Consider the following 21574-nt stretch of genomic DNA (forward strand, 5'->3'; position numbering starts at 1 on the left):
AGGTTATATCACTATTTCCGTTTCATGAGGTGGTGGGGATCAAACCTGCGGCTTTACACATGCTAGACAAGGGCTCACATCAAGGGACTCTATAAAGGCTAGCAGGTAAGTGTGGCCATCCTAAAGGGCCCAGGCTGCTGGCAAAGCAAGCTGGAGGTATCTGTGTTGGGGGTCTTCTTGCCTGCTTATCCCTGGCAGCATTAAAGGCAGACCTGAATCACCCAATTAAAAACTGGGCAAAGGATTTGAATTCACATTTCTCCAAAGATTTGCAAATGGCCAATAAACACTTGCAAAGCGACTTTGCACAACTCACCAGGGAAATGCAAATCAAAGCCACAATGAGAAGCCACTTCACACCCGCTAGGACGGCTGGAATATAAAGCAAGGCAGACAATAGCAAGTGCTGGCAAGAGTGGGAAGAGATTAGAACTTCTGTGCACCACTGGTAAGAATGCAAGACGGCACGGTTGCTTTGGAAAACCCACTTGGAAGTTCCTTAAACAATAAACTATAGAGTTACTATATGCCTCAACAATTTCACTCCCAGGTACATGCCGCACAGAGCTGGAAACAAATGTCTCCCAAAGAGTTGCATGGGAGTGTTCTTAGGCATAAAATAAAATGGAAACAATTTAAACTGTCACAACACACAGTGCGACCACACAGTGGAATATTATTCAGCAACGAAAAGGAAAGAAGCACTGAAACACACTACAGAGAGGAAGAACTTGGAAGACATCGGGCCAAGGAAAAGAAAAGACAAATGGCCACATGACACGCCATTCATCTGTACCACGCAGTCGAATTTATACAGGTAAGAAGCACACTTGAGGTTTCTAGGAGACGAGGAACAACCGCACACAGAAGGCAATGAAATTGAGTTGGGATTAATGGTGATTAAAGCAAGGCTGGAAATACATTTAAAACTATGAAGTGTCCACTTTAGAAGGGTGAGCGCTTAAAAAAACTTAACTTTTATTTGCCTGTGATATGTGTGTGCACGCGTGCGTGCGTGCGTGCGTGTGTGTGTGTATGTGTGCGTGTGCAGGTGCTGAAGCAGATCAGAATGAATAGCCAGATCCCCTGAAGCTGGAGTCACAGGCATTTGTGAGCTGCCCAATGTGGGTATTGTGATGTGATCTGAACCTGGTTCCTCTGAAAGAGCAATACACATTCTAAATTGCTGAGCCATCTCTCCAGTCTCTAGATGGATGAGCTTGATAGAGTGTGAATTATGTATCAATAAAGTTTTTTGTTTTTTTTTTTAAATCCAGACCAGCCTCCAAAAGCTTTGGGCTGCAGATGAAGACCCACATACCATATGCCTAAATATTCCCCAACCAAACAAGCTGTTAAATAAAATATGTTCTCTTCTCCTACCTCGACATGTACACCTTCATAGTGGCAAAACAGGAGTGTGTGTAAGGCCTTGGTTTTTAAATGCTTGGAAACTGTTGTTTGGGTAGCCCACTGACAGGGCCGGCTGTGTTTAGACAAGCGATAGCGTGATACATAATTCATAGATTTTTATTTTATTTTATAAAATGTCCATGTCTTCATTTCACCAAAAATGACTAATTTCAGTGATGGTAGTAATCGAAAGAAATAGAGCTTTGCCAAAATATAAACTGGGGCTGGAGGAGGGGCTCAGTGCTGGGCGCTTTCCTTGTGTTCTGATGGTTCTGGGTTCGGTTTCTAATAGCTACAAAAATAATCAAGGATAAATTATAGTAAATGGAATTTGTAAAGATTTATTTAGTGAATATCTGTGAACCTGAAGGAGTTTTTGTGTGCCACATGTGTGCAGGTACCTAAGACTAGAAGAGGGAGTCAGATTCCCAACAACTAGAGTTCCGGGCTGTTGTGAGCCACCATATAGGTGCTAGGAACCAAACCCAGGTCCTCTGCAAAAGCAGTAAGCGTTTTTAACCACTGAGACATCTCTCCAGCAAATGAAAATTTAAAGTACTGTCCCCCAAAGATACTTTTTCTAACATTCAGAATTATTCATTGAAACAAAGAGGCAAAATAGAAATTATAATTAATGTGATAGTTGAAATCCTCATTCGAAATCAAATCTGAATAAAACATTTTTAGAAATCTTAATAAAATCCTGTTAACCATTTTTAAAAAATGATTAGCAATTGTAGTATCGGCACCCAGCAAGCAAAAATCAGTGTCATATTTCATGTACATTATGTCTAAATTTATATATACAAATATAAAAGTAGTAAGAATTGTTTAAGCATTGCAAAAGGCCCCTCAGCTGCAGCGGGCATCATTGTGGATATTACACTAATTCACAAGAATCTCGGGAACTGAGAGTTAGTGTACCAAAAAAAGCAGGGAAGTGACCCCTCCAAGAAATGACTGGAGTCTGCAAGAATACATGGGGTTCTTGCCTTCTACAGAGGGTCAGACAAGTCCAGTAATTTGTTTTTCCCCTCAGCATGTTAGCTTTCTGTTACTATAACAAAACCTCAGAGCCAATTAACTGGAAAAAAGGCTCACGTTAGCTCACGGTTTTGGAGGCATCAGTCAGGGCTGCCTTTGGCCCCGTGATGAGGCAACAAAGGGTGGAGTAAGCTGTTCAATTTATTGTAGCCAGAAGGAAAGAGAGATGAGAAGGAGCTGGGTTTCCACTCTCTGCTTCCAGGGCACAGCCCCAATGTGTGCCTAAAACCTTCCATTATGCCCTACTCCACCATGTAATAACGCCAAGTGGAGCACCAAGCCTTTCACACACAGATCTTTGATGCCCTGGACTTTGGGAGATACATGGAGCCAAACTACAACCTTGTACCACACATGTCTGCTGCTCAAGACACTCCCCTCCCCCATCCTCAGAAGCAGAGTTCCTCTTCAGGTAGGCGGTGTCATAGTCCATGAACAATGATGACCACCTCTCAGACCACACTTTGTGTCCAAAGCCCAGACAGGAGAAGAGGAGGCCCTGTCTCCGGAACAGTGTTGGTAGATAGAGACCATGTCAGGAGCTGTGTGGGACTGGCTTTGAACACGGGAGATGTCTTACCTCTACTTCCTGTCTCCCTGTGGTACTGGAGGAAACCACAGACCTTCCATAGTCATTGTCCCATGAACATCTCCATGTGCCCAACATTCAGTTTACATAGCTTGAATTTTAGCTACAGCCTCCGAGACGCAGAATCTTGAGTCAGGAGAAGCCGAGGGATGCTGGAATTCTAACCCCAGCCTGCTTCTCTCTGATGGAACATTGCCTACTCCTCCACGCCCTTGTGTATAAAACCCAATACAGTTCAGGCCCAGGGCTGGCTTCTCACTTCCCACTGACTTCTCTCTCACCTGTCCCTCAAGCTGAGCTAGTAAGGCTCCTTGTAGCCTGGTTCCTCTCTCTGAGATACCTTTTTAGCTCAAAATGTTTTTAAATAAGGTCTCATGTATCCCAGTCTGACCCCGAATTTTTATGCTGCTGGGGATGACCTTGAACTTCTGATCCCCCCACCTCCACCTTCTGAGTGCTGGGATATAGGAATGGACATCAGGTCCGGCTTACGTGGTGCTGGGGACTAAACCTGGCGCTTCATGCATGCAAGGCAAGCACTCTACCTACTGAGCTATGCCCCAGCCTCCTCTCTGCTCTTTGCCTTCCTTCTCCATCAATTTCACTCTGGCTGTCCCTTGATCCTCCATGTTGTGTATGCCCACAGGAACAGGGACTACTGGCCTGGTGGCTTTTCCACCCCAGGGCGTCCCACTGGCCATATTGATATGGCCTTCTGAGCAAGCGAGGGCCACATTCTAAAGGTGCAGGGGACACTGGCCTTGACTTCCTCTCCACACTCTCCTCAGGTGTCGGGAATGAGCAGACAGTCCACCCGGAGGGCCACTGTAGGGGCAGATGGATGGGAATTTGTGGCACCCTGAGATCTCATCCATAGGCGTTGAGGGGTCTCACTCAAGCATAGGCCTAAAGTGGCCTGGCACAATGGGGATCTCCATGGCGACACATTTAATCTTAAGTCAACCTGAAAGCTGTGTTCCTCCCACATACCAAGGGCTATAGTGGTAAAGGCCCAGGGCTAGTGTGCCGGTTTCAAGATGCCGCCAGCTTCCAATGTTGACTTTCTAGCTTGCAGTAGCACAATGGCTGCTTTACCTCCAAGCCTCATGTCTATAATACCTGGCAAAAAAATGGAGGTTGAGGCCAAAAGGAATGTACTGATCTCAGTGTGCCCCTTACTTTTCAAGATGTGTTTCTCTGGAATTCCACCTGCCCAACTTCCAATCATGCCCATGGGTGAGCCATGGAGTAAGGAGTAAGTGGGTGACAGAGGGAGAGAATTAACTGAGTCTAGCCCAATCCACCCAGGGCCCTGGAAACCCTGTACAAACTGTAGTGTGATCAGCATGTGGTGTGGGGGGTAATGGGCAGGCTATGGGGAGAGCAGAGTTTACACACAATGGAGGGGCACCTCCAGGCATCATGTCCTCCAGGCCACTGCGCCCCACCCAGACCCACCTGTACACCTGGTACCAGGGTTCAATCGTGAGCGTAGCAGAAGAGGAGTGGGACTGGATCCCAGGCCTTCTAAGGCCCCCAGCATGAGATGATGTCATGGTTGGCCAGCCCCCTTTAGTGCACTACGGAGCTAGAGCAAGGATCCCTGGACCCAGAACTACAAACAATAGGGAGGGAGACACTGGCCACAGTTGTCACCAACCCCCAGGGCACAGTCAGCTCCTCAGGGTGGTTAGCTGGCAGGCAGATAATTACCCTTGTCACCCACTGTCTTCTGGGAAAGACAGCTCTGCAATCTGCTTGCCAGGGACTGCCCCTTTCCCCACCCCCTGCTGAGGCCATGGTTGACAGGAGGTGGCAGGTCAGCCAGTTGGAGCCATGGAGACCAACTAGAGGGCAGATGGACAAATAACAAAGAGCAATGGGAGCAGGGATAGAGAATTTATACCAGACATACTATACCATGGAAATAGGTAAACTGAGGAAAGAAAGCAACGTGCCCCTGCTGCTATCCCAGGAGGAAAGGATGAGGTAATGAATATAACATCTCTGGTAGATGAGTCTCCAAGCTAGACGTCTCTGAGAGGGTCTGGTGGGGCTAGCCAGAGCCGAGGATGCCTCAAGGTGGATCTTTTTTCTTTTTTTTTTTCCTCTGTGGTTTTGGAGCCTGTCCTGGAACTCCCTTTGTAGACCAGGCTGGTCTCGAACTCACAGAGATCCGCCTGCCTCTGCCTCCCGAGTGCTGGGATTAAAGGCATGCGCCACCATCGCCCGGCTCTCAAGGTGGATCTTGAAGGACAACAAAGGATTCTGGGAAAGACATCTAGTCAGAGGCATGGGTGAGCAGTTGCAGGGAGGCTCGCCAGCAGGTCAGGGCCAGCCTGAACAGAAAGAAGTCCAGGTGGAGGCCTGTGGGCAGGCCCTCAACTATAGTGCCCTGGTCCCATTCCTACCTCACAGATGAAGTGCCAGGATCAGAAGTCACAGTCATAAGGGACAAAACAGGTATTCTAGCTCAGCTCAGCCTTTCTGCCTTCCTAGCCACCAGCTGGTTTCTCTGCAGCTGCAGCAGAGTGAGAAGTAGGTGTGTAGGATGTGTGTGTGTGTGGTGTGTGTGTGGTGTGTTGGGTGGGCCTCTTGTGTGCCGGATGAGGAAGCTTGGACTTGGAAGACAGGGAGCCTTGGAAGATCTGAGCAAGAGGAAGGTGATACATGACCAACCGCCTTGTGTAAGAAAGAGTCCTTGGTTCTTTATCCAAGTAGGTCCCACCCATAGCTGTTAGCCCCTTGTTTGCTTCCTATCCAGGGAACAGAGTAATAGTGTGTGGGGTATGGAGTCCAAATCTTGGGTTTGAGTTCTCCCCTACCTTAGACCGGTATGCCCCGTCAACTTCCCATCTATAAAATGGCATCACAGTCTTGGCATCGGACTGGTAGGATTAGGTGAATTTTGCCGTGAGACCTATCCCAAGCCGGTGCTGTGGTCCACCTCTGCAGGCTCGGCCTCTTGGGAGGTAGAGTCAGGAGGACCTGGAGCACAGGAATTCTAAGCCGGCCTGGGCAGCACAGGAAGAAACAAGCAGATCTGTGACAGAGCCAGGCAGGAGCAAACACGAACAAGCCTAGTCGCTCTCTCAACCCCCAGCCCGTTGCTCTGTTCTCACCTGCCAACCCCCTGGATCCTTGCCATCACTCCCTTGTTCTCTTAGAGAGACAGCAGACTGAGGCCCTTGTGCCTGGTTGCATTCCTGTCTTAGGCTGCCGTAACTAATGACAACCTGGGCACCTTCAACAATAATGGATTATCTCCCAGCTCTGAAATCTTCAATAAAGTCCTGGTAGGGCCTCCCCCCTGTCTTGTTCTGGGGAGACAACCCCTCCCTGCCCTTTTCTGATCCTCCTCGCTGTTCCCTGACTTGGAGCCTTGAGGTTTCAGCCTGTGTCTGCTGCCATGTGACAACCTCTTCTTTTGTCAATATCTTTACTAATTTTCCTCCTAAGGATGCCAGGCATATTGGAATCAGGGCCACCCTACCTCAGCAGGCCTGCGTGATCAATGCCAATTTCCAAATGTGATCCTACTCTGAGATACTAGGGGAAGGCACTTCAGTATATCTCTACAGGTAATTCAGCTCTTGATAATCATCAAGACACCCCCCCCCCAAACACAGACACACGAACACACATGCGCATACACACACAGACACACAGACACGCATGCATATACATACACACGCACAGACACACACACATGCATGCACATGAACACTCCTGCGTGCACACACACACAGAGATACACATGCATACACGTATGCACACACACATACACCCCTGGCCAAAGAGGTGGAAGGAAGAAGAAGAAACAGAGCAGGAGCAGTGAGATGGCTCAGATGGCAAAATCACCTGCTGCTAAGCCTGACAACCAGGTTCCCACCCCCAGAACCCAGAAGGAGAAAGGAGGGAAGCGACTCCTGCGAGGTGTCCTTTGACCTCCACATGTGTGCCATACCATGTTACCAACCACACAAAGTAAATACACCAAAAGATAACAAAGTGTCTATTTTGAAAAAGAATGAATGGGCAACGGTTGGGGGTGGGGGGGCTGTAGCTCAGTGCTGGAGTACTTTCCCGGCTTTCCCCAAAGCCTCAGTTCAATCCTTAGTATTGATACTAAGGAACCATGTCCTGTCCTTGTGTTCCTAGAGCTGAGTAGAAAACCTGCCCCAGAGGGCAGAGAGGTGGACTTCGTTTTTAGATTTTGCAGGTGGGGGGCTGGAGACATGGTTCATCAGTTTAGAGTACTTGCTGCTCTTGCAGAAGACCTGGGTTTGATTCCCAGGACCTGTATGGCAGCTCACAACTGTCTAACTCCAATTCCAGGAGACCCAACACCCTCTTCTGGCATTTGAGGGTACCAGGCACACATGTGATACATAAATATGCATGCAGATAAAATTCCCATGTACACAAAATACTGAAAGAAAAAAAAACCTGTGTGTGTGCAGGTGTGCATGGTCAGAGAAAGACATCAGATGTCCTGCTCCATCCAGTACTCTGCCGGCTACCCTTGGATATCTCCCTGAATTATCAGTCTCTGCCTCCCTATAGCGCCCTCTACCACACCCAGATTTTTATGTGGGTTCTGGGGATTCGAACACAGGTCTTTATGCTTGTAGAGCAGGAAGTCTTCTGCACTGAGCCATCTGGGAGATGGATTTTAATTTATAGAAATCTTTTGGGATTTGCTCAGTCAGCTGGCTAGCCAAGCCACCCGTGACAAGAGTCCTTGGGGACCAGGTGGGCTGGGAAGCATTTTCACTCTCGGAAGTGCAGGCCTGACTGCTGAGCCTGGCAAAGCTGACAGTGCTCACTGTTCAGCACTGCTGTCACTCAGCATAGATGGGGATTCCCCGGGGAGACGTCAAGGCAGCCGGGGGCGACTGACGTCTCCTTGACATTACTAATCCAAGGGCCCAAGCTGTCTGTGCATCAGAAGGTGACTCGCTGTAGGGGACAGAGAGGATGCTGGGGCTGTGAGGGAATCGAGGAGGGTGCAGTAGATGGTATTGTGTTGGGGTACAATAGGATAAGGGGGGGAGGGCAAGCCGGCGGGGAGGGGGGGGTCTGCAGGACATTTCTCAGGCCCCAGAGGCTGGGGCTTTGAATGGCCAGCAGGGCTGAACCCAGTGGGCCTGGAGGAGAGGCAGAAGTAACAGCAGTAACAGCGTAAAGGTCAGGGGCCCTTGGGGCCAGGAACATCCAAATGCAAATGTGGAATTTACCCTCCTACAGTGCCCGCTGGCCAGCCTGCTTGCCTGCTGGCTTGCCTGTCTGTATGCCAACCAGCAGCCTGGGCCTGGCAGGCACAGCAGAAATCCTGGACCCTACCAGGAGCTAGGCAGCTCTAGGAATTCCCCCGTGCCCTGAGCACTTCAGGAGGGTGGTTCTGGTTGTGGGATGTCGCCACGGGGATTCAAGTTGTCCACTGGGCTTCGTCTCCCACTCTCAGCTCTCCCGGCTCCACTGACGAAGCTCCTTTCTGCTTCTCCCAGCTTCCCATCCAAGGTCAAGGGCAGCCAAGGGGAATCTTACTGGTCTTTCCACGAACTTGGGGCAAGGCCAGTCAGACCGATGGGGTCCTTCAATGTGTGGGGACTTTCTGCTAATCCTCAGAACCCTGCCATTCTCCATCAGGAGACAGTTTAGAGAGGAGGTCCCTTGAAAAGATGGTACCCCAAACAATGGCAGAGCTGGAGCTCAGACTGGCCCCTAGCACCTACCTGTAGGGATTGGACCCAAGTCTTTGCCCAGTACTCTTCTTCCCCTCACAACTGTCTAACTCCAATTCCAGGAGGTCCAACACCCAACCTTTGCCATCAGCCTAGGAAGCTCCAGGTGAAAGACAGTCCACCATGACTCACACCAGACGCCAGGCAGGCTACCCCTCCTCGTGTGTGTCAGAGGCCGAGGACTCACTCATGTGCACACATACACCTTGACTGTACAGTGCTGAGTTCTGTAGCATAAGCACTGTGACAAGGACCCAGGGTCACGTTTACTCCCAGCTATTGCCATGTGACCTCATCACGGGTCTCTAGGGTCAGGGACTCTTCTGAGCCCCATCCGTGCCAATTTCCCTGTGCGCCTCTAGACCCCGGGAGAGAGGCCATCTCCCCCCTCAGTCTGCCAGTTCCCTACCTGTCCCTGATACCTGTAGCCAAGCTTGACACCTTGTGAGTGTTCAGTCCATCTTATTTTTGCCTGAGTGACAAACCTGCCACTCAGAGTCCAGGAATGCCGTCCACAGCATCCTGGGGAGGCTCCCAGGCCAGGACACTTCAGTCGCTCAATCTTCATTCCCCATTCTGTCTACAGCCTCTGTGCCACTTCTCTCCCTTTCTCTGTGTTTTCTCTCTGCTGTCCTGGGCGTTGTCTTTCTCCCTCTCATTTTTTCCCCCCGAATGCGTTTTCTCATTTCTTGGGTTTCCATGCTTTCTTTTTTAACTGGAATGACATATGCCAGAGGACAACTTGCACGGTTCAGTTCCCCCCTTCTACCAGTGTGGGGCCCGGGAACTGAACTCGGGTGATCAGACTTGGCAGACATTCCTTTGTCCAGTGAGCCATCTTGCCAGCCCTCTGTGCTTTCTTTTTTTTCTCTCCTTGGACCTCTGTCTGAGTGGCTCGCCTTTCTCCTTTGTTCATCTCATACGTCATCCCTCTCACTTGCCCCCTCCCTCCCTCCCTCTTTCCCTACATCTGGGCTACTATTTGCCCTCACCACCACCCCCACATGCCCCAGGGAGTCTTTTCCTACTGTCAGGTGATGTCACTGGTGTCTCCTGGACCATTCAAACCTTTTAATCCTATTGACATTCACTTAACGAGTTTCTCCCACTGTTGACAGAGCCTCCTGCCCCACCCACGCTGTCCAGGAGCAGAGTTCAGAGTTTCTGTAAAGCCATTTGGGGTCATGGAGATGATGACTCCATGGAGTAACCTCCTGGCCACCTCCTCGGTTTCCCTGGGAATGAGGTCAGCTGTAGATGAAGAGTAGGTATGTCCAGAAGGCATGAAATCAGAAAGCAGAGGGGCCACGCCCTGGGTCCTGGGCTAAATGTGGATAGACTCCTTGGGAGGGCATTGGGGATGGTGGCAGCAAAGGAAGTCCTCAGGGAAGGCTGAGGAAGTCAGGGCTTGGAAATGAACCCTGGAATTGCCAAGGGAGGTGCTGTTCACCTGCCTGCTTCCCACTGAGCCTGTTCTGAAGACAGAGCTGAGATTCAGGGACCTAATGTTAGGGAGGGCTCCATATCAGGCAAGGCTGTGGGGGACTGAATCTCTGTCCATCGCTCCCTGTTGAGGAACTGGGTGGGCCAGTGCCCTTAGCCTGGAAACAAGCCATCACCAGAAGGCCCTTGGAACAGCAGGGCTGCTTCTGTCAGATGATCTGGGTGGAAATCCCACTCTGTTCTTTGAGGCTGTGGGACCTTCAGAGAACACCTAACTTCTCTTAGCCTTCGTTTCTTCCTATATGGGATAGGCAACTGCTAGCTGCATCCAGTGGTCCTTCAGGAGAAATGAGCACCATGTCACGTGTGCCACGTGATTGGCACAATGTCCTTCAGCTCACCAGACAGCCGACTATATAATTGCTGTCTTAAAGTTTCTTACTACACTGACACAGCCTTGTTCAAATATCAGATTGGCAAAGCTCACAATTTGATAACATGCCTGCTGGCAAAGCCACAGGGGAGCAGGGTGAGCAGACAAGGCTGGGCTGGTATAGCTTGGGGACACCACTGTAGAAGGCACTGTGACCCTTTCCACCCAATCAGGACCTTGGATCCCCACACCTCCCTGGGAGGGTCTCCTCTTGCAGGTTCGCAAGCCCCCACTGAAGCGCCACATGTGGGGGATTATTTATTGCAACATTTAAAGTAATTGCCAAAGGCTGGAAACAAACTAAATGTGCATCAGTAAGATCTGTTAAATAACTCATGGTCCCTCCATATAAGGAAGTCCTGCACAGCCATAAACAAGAGACGAGGGTACTGTTTCCAAAAAACGCCTAGCAGTAACCAAGATGCATCTGTCAGGGAAGAAAGGCAGGTAGCAGAAGGATGTGCACACATGGTAAAAGACAATGGGTGTGGACACCAACAAAGCTTATGGTTCATACATAATATATTCCAGGAAATAAGAATTCCTCTCTTTGCAGAGGGAACACAAGAGGGGGGGATGCTGGCGGGACTGTTTGCTGCCTGGTGTGTGTGTGTGTGTGTGTGTGTGTGTGTGTGTGTGTGTGTGTGTACTCTCCCATACCACAGCACACACGTAGATGTCAGAGGACAACTTAGGGTAGTCAGTTTGTTCCTTCTAAATTACAGGTCCCAGGAATCAAACCCAGGTCTTCACGTTCAGTGACAAGAGCCTTTACCCACTGAGCTACCTCATGGGCCTGTTTTGGGATTTTGTAGCTGCTGTTTTGGAGAGCGTTTGTTTGTTTTTCTTTTTGGTTTTTTGAGACAGGGTTTTTCTATGTAGCTTTGGAGCCTCTCCTGGAACTCGCTCTGTAGACCATGCTGGCCTCAAACCCACAGAAATTCACTTCCTCTGCCTCCCGAAAGAAAGGGGTACACCACCGCTGCCCAGCTTGGTTTGAAGTTTTTTGTTAGCGTTTGTCTGAGATAGGATCTCTTTTTTCTTTCTTTCTTTTCTTTCTTTCTTTCTTTCTTTCTTTCTTTCTTTCTTTCTTTTTTTTGAGATAGGATCTCTTGCTGTATTGTAGGCTGGCCTGGAACTCACAACAATCCTCCTGCCTCAGCCTCTGGAGTGTTGATCTCATATATCAGCATCTCCAGTTTGTTTCTATGGTTTCTTTTTTCTTTTTAAACTTGCATTTTGGACCTTGTGCATGTTACATAAATTAAGTTGGGCAAGGTGGAGCATGCCTGGGATCCTAGAACTTGAGAGGAAGAAGCAGGGGCATCAGAAATTCAAGGCCAGTTTGAGCTACAGCCTGCCTCAAAATTAAACCCACACACACATATACCTTCTAATTATTTTATTTGTTTCATTTTTCGGGCCCTCCCGACTGAGACAAAATTTCAAAGTTTTGGCTCCATGGAATTTTCCAGAGGTGCAAAGGGCATCAGGGACCCAACCCTGAGACTGGCCGAGAAGGAGCTGGTGTGCACGTGCACGAACGGACAGAGGGCAGTCTTGGGTAGAGTCTGCCACATTCACTCACTTGAGCAAAGGCTGAACAAATGTTTTCTCAACAGCCGTTATCAAAGGCACAACTCCCCCAGGCACTCTGACCCTGTTGGGGGGCCAGTATTCAAGAACCCCACTGAGGGATGATGCTGTCTCTCCCATCCAGCACCTGCCATGCACCTGTGCCTCCTCTCACCTAAAAGCAGGAGCCACAGCAGCTAGGGTGGCCCATCTCATCGGCCCCCACTTCCCTGCACTGGGCCCCAGACAGAATGGAATTCTTAAGCCCACTCTTACAGTCTAGTCAGCTCTCAGCGGGTGTGGCAGCATCAAACACACCCATGCAGGGCAGCAGGAGCTCCGCTGCCAGGAGACCGTCTCCCTGGAATCTCGCTCTTGGAGGTGGTGACGGCAGCATGCAGGCAGCAGGGTGCCACCTACCTTTCCAGCTCAGGGGAGGGCGGGTGCTGGGCTCCAGGAGATAGGGTGAGGGTTGTCCCCTATAACAGGTCATGAGGGGCTACCTGGTGAGCAGTGGTCTCTTTTTCTGGTTTTCCTATGAGTGTAGGACTCCAGCACAGAGACACTGAGGCCAGAATGTTTGGGATGCACTAGGCAAAAAGGCTCTGGCTCAACTTCTCAGGCGGAGGACAGGGACATGATATTGGTCACACTGGCTGCTTATGGATCCATTAGGTATAGACCTTTGGAACTTGGCATCGTGGGTCCTCAAAGGAAGCTAGGAGGACACCCCACTTTCAGAGACTGAGGCTCAGGGAGGTGGCCACTTCACATGTCCCTAAGCCACCGAACTGACCCCAAGGTCCTTTTCTCTCCACTGTCTCCCTCATGTTCCTCCCCGTCTGCCTCACGAGTGCTCATGTATCTGAGCCAGATCAGGCACACAGAGCAATGACCTGGAAACCAGGTAGATACCCTGGAAAGAGCCTAAACCTGCACACAGTGGAGGAACTGCTTAGAACACAGAAGGGGAGTCTGGAAGATGCAAGGGATGGCTGCTGTCACCCAGGAACACGAATATAAGGATGGTAGCAGGAGCTGACTCAAGCAGAGATGCCCTGGGGCAGGTGTCATGAAGCCCTGGAAGGTTGAGGTAGAAAGAGAGGCTTTCTGGGCCCAGGATGTTTGGATGAAAGCCCAGCTGCTCCGCTCACCAGCTGTGTGACCCGAGGTCATTTACTTAACCTTTGGGGCCAGTTATTTCACCTGTAGAATGGGGATGATAATACACCAGTCCACAGAGCTGTTTTGAGGACAGTGTAAATGAAAACGAGCCCAACACAGACCAGGGCAGTTGGGATAGAGCAAACACTAAGGTTCGGCCATCTGTCATTTGTTATTTTGACTGCTACCCTGGTCCTTTGTCTCATATCCCAGTTCTAGGCCGCTCGAATATGTGGGTCGATTTCTGCTGATTGGAGCGGAAGCAAAGACATGAAGTCCAGTTCAGGAGAAGGGACGGTCCTCTCTAGAGAGTGAGGTGCTCCTGGCTCTGCTGGCTTCAGAGCCCCATTAATTGTCCAGAGTCTGCCCAGTGATGGTATCCCCACCACACCCTAAATGTGTATCACTGTACCCATCTGATCCCCAATGCCCCCAAGACCTGGGCCCAGGCAAAGCTGAGGGAGAAATGATGTGTCTAGGAGGAGACACACCCAGACAGCTCTAATGAGGCATGTGGAGGCCAGAGACTGAGAGTGGACAGGAGGGCAGGGGTGAGGCGGTTTGACAGCTAAGTGGGATAAGCTGCCGCAGGCGGTTGCTTGGGTGAGCGAGCACATTCCCAGTCACTGGGCAGTAATAACCCTAATCCCCTCATTACCACTCCCAGAGCTGATGCGTGACTCAGGCAGGAGCTGCCAAGGATCCCTGCCTTCTGAACCTGGCTCCACACACTCTCCCCTGCCCCACATCTGTGCAACAGCTGGGCTTCAGGGCAGCCAGTACCTGGCAGGCTCTGGCACCATCTGCTTCCCCAGACCTAGGCTCCTCAGAGCAGGTGCTGGAGTCGCTGGGGACCTGCAGGGAGGAGCTCAGGCTCACGTGACCTCTAGTGTGGAGCTTCCATCCCTCACTCTGCTGCCTATAAAGAGGTGAGGGGGCCAGTCTGGGAGCTCTTGATGGGTCCTAAGGGATGTCAAAATTATTGGCTCTCCTAACTCTTGAACCTCAGTTTCTCCACCTGCATGGTAGGAAGCCTGCCTTGCTAGCGCCCTCATTCCTCTCTGACCAACCATAGCTATCCAGGATCTGAGGCTTGAGTGTGTTCATGCATATGTGCATGTGTGCGATTGCACACATGTGTGCAGATGCATGTATACACATTCACGTGGAGATCAGAGGATAATGTTGCTCCTCATGTGCCTTTTTGGTTTGTTTGTTTGTTTGAGATAAGGTCTCCCATTGGCCCAGAATTGCATTCTGTATGTAGGCTAGGCTAGTCGACCAAGGAGCTCCAGGTATCCCTTCTTGCCATAACCAAGATTACAAACTCAGACTGCTGGACCTGGTTTTTTATGTGGGATCTGAGGATAGAGTTCTAGTTGCCACACTTGCAAGGCAAGCACTTTACAAACTAAGCCATTTCTCCAAGCCGAGGGCGTTCTTCTAAGGACATCTGAACTACAAGTTTAATGAGGTGTGGATGGGATGCAATGGAAGAGGGAGGGGCATAATCACTGCTTCCCAGAGCCTTCGTCCCACGCAGCCCCAGGCTGCCCATCAATCTGGGGGCACTTGATTCGATTCACTTTCTCTTACCCGTGCTAGGGTCAGAGATTTTTCTTCCATGGCTGAGGGGAATTGTCAGGAATCATGGCTACAATAATAACAGAAAGGCTTTCTGAACATCTTCCAAGCATCCTGAGAAGGCACAATGCTAGGGCTAAGTGGTGTCACCATGATTCAGTAGGTAGACATTATTATCATCATCATCATGCCCAGCTCAAAGATGGCATACAATGCATAAGACTACATGGCTAGCCGATGGTAGCATCAGGATGTGACCTAAGCTTTGTGTGATTCCAGACCCTCTGCAGCGCCATGGAGCCATAGGTGGTCCCTGTGCACAGTCTGGAGCCACTTCCCGTCAGAAGGAGAAGTGCATCAAAGCTAGACAGCCAGCTCCACCCGCTTGGCCCCACCACCTGGCATCTTGACCATTGACTAGTACACAAAATAATCAGCTGTGAGTTGCATCAGGTAGAAGAGGCAGTGTCCCATGGGCAAATGGCTGATATATTATCTCCCATACTCTCATTTTAGGAAGTGAAAGTGACACTGAGACCTCATCTGAGAGAGGAAGGGACTGGCCCAGGGTCATCCATCTAATTGGCATCGGCGTCAAGACGGAGCCTAGGGGCTGGCAAGATGACTCATCGGGCACTGGCTGTCAAGTTAGATGACCCAGGTTTGATCTGCTGGGCCCAGACAGCGGGAGGTGAAAACCGGCTCCTGCTAGTTGTCTTCTGATCTCCACATGTACACTATGGTGAGTTCCTCCCCTACTCGGTGAATAAATTAATAAAATGCAATTAAAATAAGAAAAAGACTAAACCTGTGTGCAACCTCCCCAGGGAGAAAAGCCTTAGTTGCTGGCACCAGGGACTCTTTCCTTTCCTGAGGGGGCATTAGCATCCCTGCTCCTTGCCTCAGGCTGAGGCTTGGGAAGGGAGCTAGAGTACAGCCCAGGCAGGTGCCCTTTGAATACCCTACTTTATGGGGACAGTGGGCTCCATAGGTCTCTGTTAGCTGGCTCCAGGGACAGGCTGTGAATGCAGTGAAGGGCCACCTCATTCGCTACTGTTGACACACCCGGCTCTTGTTCCAACAGCAAACACTGGGCCTGGAGAGATGGTCTTATTGGCTGGCAGTGTCCTATTGCAGGCTCCCCTCCTTGCTTAAACAGACAGCCCTGTTTGCCCTACCTGCCCAGCCCCCAAGACCTCACTAATATATACCCAGGTCCCTGCCCTGTGGGCAATTCAAACCTCTTGTCCCAGCGGGATACCCCTTCACTACTGGGGAAACCCATGAAAAATTTGAGGCCAGCCCCAACCCCCTAAAGCGCCATGTCAGTGTTACAAATAAGGAAACAGAGACCCAAGGAGAGTGGGAACCAAGGTACACACAGATGGTCAGGCCAGCATCCAGCCACTCTCTGTGATTGATATACAATCTCTGCAACTGGCATATGGTGTTGCTTTTGCCTCAGTGAAACCTGAGCCACCAAATAAATGGCACCCCAAATCACCCCATGACTGCCTCCAATGGCTCACAACATCCTTTAGAAGTTCCTAGAGGCCAAGGTCTAGAATAATTCATTCCTGAGAGACATACACACACACACACACACATAATGCCTGGGGTTTCCAGCCCAAGCCCCCCCCCCCGAGTGAGGCCCTGGCTAGGGGTGGGAGGTGAATGAATCAGTGGGCTTAAGCAGACTAGATCCTCTCCATCCTGGCCCAGCTCAGCTTCTCAAATCTCAATCCCTGCTCCTTTTGGATTGAGGAAGGCTGGAAGACCTTGAAATGTCCCAGCATCTCAAGAGGCTTTGATAGATATATGTGATGTACATGTGTGGATGGGGAGGTGTGTGTGTGTGTGTGTGTGTGCGTGTGCATGTGTATGTGGGTGTGTGGGGGTGAGTGTTTGTGCATATGTGTGGGGTGTGTGTGAGAGTGTTTTTGTGTATATGGGTTGTATATGTGTGCGTGTGAGTGAGTGTGGGTATATGTGAATGTGAGTGTGTGGAACATGTGTGTATGAGTGGGTGTGTATATATGTATGTGTGTGTGGTGTATGTGTGTATAAGTGGGTGTGTGTATATGTATATGGTGTATGTGTGGATGAGTGGATGTGTGTGTATATGTATGTGTGTGTGAGCGAATGTGCGTGTATATGTATTGTGTTAGAGAGGCTGGAGGCTGATGTTTGGAGTCTTCAATTGCTCTCTCCACCTTTCTCTGCTCTCAGAGGCTCTGAGAGGTGCGGGGCTCTCAGTTGAACCCAGAGCTTGCTGATATGGCTAGTCTGCCTAGACAGCTTGCTCCAGGGAGACCCTATTTCTGTCTGCTGAACCTTGATATTGCAGACAGGCCACCAGTGCCCATCTAGCATTTATGTAGATTCTGGGGACCCAAACTCTCATCTATCTGCCGTGTGACAAGTATTTTAACCACTAAGATATCTCTCCATCCCTCCCTCTTTAAAGACAGGGTCACATGTATCCAAGACTGGCCTCAAACTCACAATTTAGCCAAGGATGACCTTGATCTTTTGCCTCTAACTCCAGAGTGCTGGAATTATAACTGTTTATGCAGGACTGGGACTAGAACCCAGGACTTCATGCATGCTAAGCAAGCATTCTATAAACTGAGCTTCATCTACAGCCCCACAAAACACTGTCCCAAACTGGAAATAAAATTACAATTTAATTGATAGAGTACTTGCTTAGCACGCACGGGGCCCTGAGTTCAATCCCCAGGAGTACATAAACTAGGTTTTGGTCCTGTACACTTGAAATCCCAGCACTCTGGTGCTGTCAGCAGGAAGATCCAGAGTTCAAGGTCATCCTCAGCTACACGGAGGGTTGAATGCCAGCCTGAGCTACATGAGACTGTGTCTAAAGAATAAAAATACCATGGTCTCCTTGTTTCCATTCCTGAGCCTAGACCAGTCCAGCCTTCTCTTGGCTGTTGTGGGTGATTCACTGCAGGCTGTAAACAACCCCCTGGAGCACCGGCTGTACCACCAAGGCCTTGGCACGCATCCTAGCCGTGCCGAGGGGAATCTAAAAGAAGACACTGTGCCCACGCACCCCCGATGGAAAAGAGAAGGTGGAAGAGAAGCAGGGGGAGGCTTCCAGATCTGTATCCCAACATGTGCACAGGAGCCCATGATACAGCCAGCTTTGCAGGGCCCAGCTGAACCTGAGGGTAGGGGGGTGGTGCACCAGCCAGGCTTCCTGGGAGAAGGGACCTGGAAGGAGGACGTGGTGGGGTGGGAGGAGGAGGGTCACTGGGAGCTACAGAGCCAGTAGCATGTCTGAGCTCCTATTGTGCAACAGGCACCCCAGGAGACTTTAATGAAAGAAACTGAGACGCTAGGGGCCATACAGATGTCTCAGTGGGTAAGGGTGCTTACCACCAGGCCCGATGACCTGAGTTTGGTCCCCAGAATACACAGAGTAGAAACCGACTCCTGCAAGTTGTCCCCTGACATGCATATGTGCTCTATAGTACGTGCTGTGCTTTCGTGAATTATTGGGGGCACAAACGATCTCAGATGTAAATAAAACCAAAAGAAATCAAGAGCCTATACCATGGAGCACAGAGAAGGTGGTAGGGGAGGCGTTGCAGGGAAGATGACTCCCTCACTACGGAAGAGCGGGACCTTGGAGACCTTCCCACTCACTTGACAGGTGGAAGAAACTGAGGCACAGCACAGACTGATGATTTGCTTGAGGTCCCCTAAGGAGCTGTGATGGAAAAAGGTCCCAAAGTCACCCATGTGGGCTAAAGATGAGTGTGACCTCTCTAACAATCAGAAAGGACTTGAGTCCTGCCCTCTTCAACGTTGCCCACGAGTAGTTCACTATTATGGCTCTAGGTGGGGAGGCACTGGACAAAGGCAGACTTCCTCCCTATGCCGTGTGTGAGACAGGTTGTAAGGTACTTGGTGACGTGGCAGAGGCTCATGGGTAAAGCCAGGCTCTGCATTCACTGAGCAGAGGTCCTCACAGCTGAGCCTCGTCCATCCCTGTCTTACTCAGGGTTTCTATTTCAGGTGATGAAACACCATAACTAAAAGCAAGTTGGTGCCGGGCGATGGTGGCGCACGCCTTTAATCCCAGCACTCGGGAGGCAGAGGCAGGTGGATCTCTGTGAGTTCGAGACCAGCCTGGTCTACAGAGCTAGTGCCAGGATAGGCTCCAAAGCCACAGAGAAACCCTGTCTCGAAAAACCAAAAAATAAAATAAAATAAAATAAAATAAAAGCAAGTTGGTGAGGAAAGGGTTTATTTGACTTATACTCTTCCACATTGCTGTTCATCACTAAAGGAAGTCAGGACAGGAACTCAAGCAGAGTTGGAACCTGGAGGCAGAAGCTGCTGCATAGGCCAGGGAGGGGTGCTGCTTACTGGTTTGCTTGCCCTGTTCTTGCTCAGCCTGCTTTTTTATAGACCCAGGACCACTGGCCCAGGTATGGCACTGCCCACAATGGGCTGGACCCTCTCCCATCAATTACTGATTAAGAAAATTCCTTACAGGTGTGCCTACAGCCTGACCTTATGAAGGCATTTTCTTTGAGATTCCCTCCTCTCCGATGACTTTAGGTTTTGTGTCGAGCTGGTGTAAAACTACCCAGCACAATGTCTGTCTGGACCAGAGCAGCTGTGATTCTAAACTCCTGTTCATGTCACAAAGCGAAACTTCCAGTCTCTCTGGAAATGGCCAGCTGGAGTCTGATGGCCCAGTGTCCAAACATTCAAACATCTTCCAACCTCAACCCCCACTCTCCACCCTTGAAATCTTTTGCCACACAGAGCTTTATGCTCCTCTAGTGACTCAGTTTCCCCAGCAACAGCCCTGACAGCTGCAGGCAGATTGTGGCACTGACATTTCAGAGGCCTGAGCTCTTGCTAAGTCAACAGTAGACACAGATTACTTAGCCGCTGCAATTTGTGGCTGCCTCCTACATAGCGGTTTGATAAGCCTTTATTGTCACCTCCCTCTGATGCTGCATCCCTGGAGCCCGTGGCAGCTTATTTACCCAGAGACAGAAGGCAGCTAGGTAGGGAAAGATGGGCAACGATAGTACAGATACAGATCCCTGGTCTAGAGCAACAGCCCAGATGCATCACCTTGAACACTCTCATTACCCTCTCTGGACACCCTGGAAATGGCTCTCCATGGCATGCCTTAGTTTCCTGGACCTCTGGACCACTCAGATACAGTCTTGGGCCCCAAACAAAGCAGATACTCTCAGATCATTACGCCAGTCCCCTGCCCTAATCCTTGCCCCCAGTGATTTGTCATTCAAGGTCCCTGGCCTCTTCCCTGGGAAGTCTGGTATCCCACCCCAGTGTCCCTCCTCCCTTCTCTGAGTTTCTACTACACCTGTCTAAACTCATGCTTCACATATGCTGGGCCATTGTGTGAGTCAGTGCTGGGTTGGGTCCTCTTTGGCCCTGGACACCTGGCACAGCATATAGTTAACCTCTGTAGATTTTGCAGGGTGTGATATTGCCCGGCTGTAATCCCAACATTTAGGAGGTCTAGATGGGAGGACTGAATGCTTAAAGCTAAGGCTGGGATACAGCTTAATTGGTATAATACTTGTTTAATATGCACCAATCGGTTCAGTCCTCAGTAGCACATAAAATGGGTGTGGCTCAAACCTGTAATCCCAAGCAGTGAATGGTCATACCCTACTGCAAAGCTAGTTCAAGGCTAGCCTATGATACATAAGACCCTGACTCAAAGAGAGAGGGCAGAGAAGGAAGGTAGGAGAGAGGAAGGAAGAAGGGGAAAAAGGAGAGGAAGAAGGAAGAATAGGAGGAAGTAGGAAAGAAGGGAAGGTAGAGAAAGAAAGGGAAGAAAGGAAGAAAAGTTACTGCAAAAAAAGCCTGGGGGACTGGAGAGACAGCTCAGTGGCTGGGAGCGCTAACTTCTCCTCCAGAGGACCTGGTTTAATTCCCAGCACCCACTTGGAAGTTCATGACTATCTGTGGTTCCAATTCCAGGGGACCCAATGCCTTTACACAGCATATATGCAGACAGAACACCAATGCACATAAAATAAAAGCAAATAAATCAATGACTTTTTTTTTAAAGAAAAGAAAAGCCTGAGAAACTTAGCAAGATCTTGCCTCTCAATAAAAAATCTAAACAGGCCCAGGATGCTCAGGGTTTAAGTGCACTTGATTGTCTTGAAGAGGACCTGGGTCTAGTTTTCAGCATCTACAGTATGGCACACAATGGTCCATAGCACCAGCTCCAGGGCATCTGGTACCCTCTCCTGGCTTCCATGGGCACTGGGCATGGACATGGTGCACATACCCACATGCAGGCAAAATTCTCATAAAATAATAAAGATAAATAAAATCTTAAAATAAATGAACAAATAAGAGTCTGGGGATGAAGCTTAGTGATAGTTTGCTTCTCTAGCATGTCTGAGGCCCTGGGTTATGCCCATCCTTGTTACTGGAAAAATAATTAACATAATTAATTTAAAATAAAAAATAGAGATGTCTATGCATGCCATTCCGGATGATTAGCACTCTGGTAGGGAAGTGTATCAGGAATACCAGAGAAACCAGGGGAGG

The sequence above is a fragment of the Microtus ochrogaster genome, unplaced genomic scaffold, assembly GCF_000317375.1.
Source record: "Microtus ochrogaster isolate Prairie Vole_2 unplaced genomic scaffold, MicOch1.0 UNK56, whole genome shotgun sequence".
In the NCBI taxonomy this organism is placed as follows: domain Eukaryota; kingdom Metazoa; phylum Chordata; class Mammalia; order Rodentia; family Cricetidae; genus Microtus; species Microtus ochrogaster.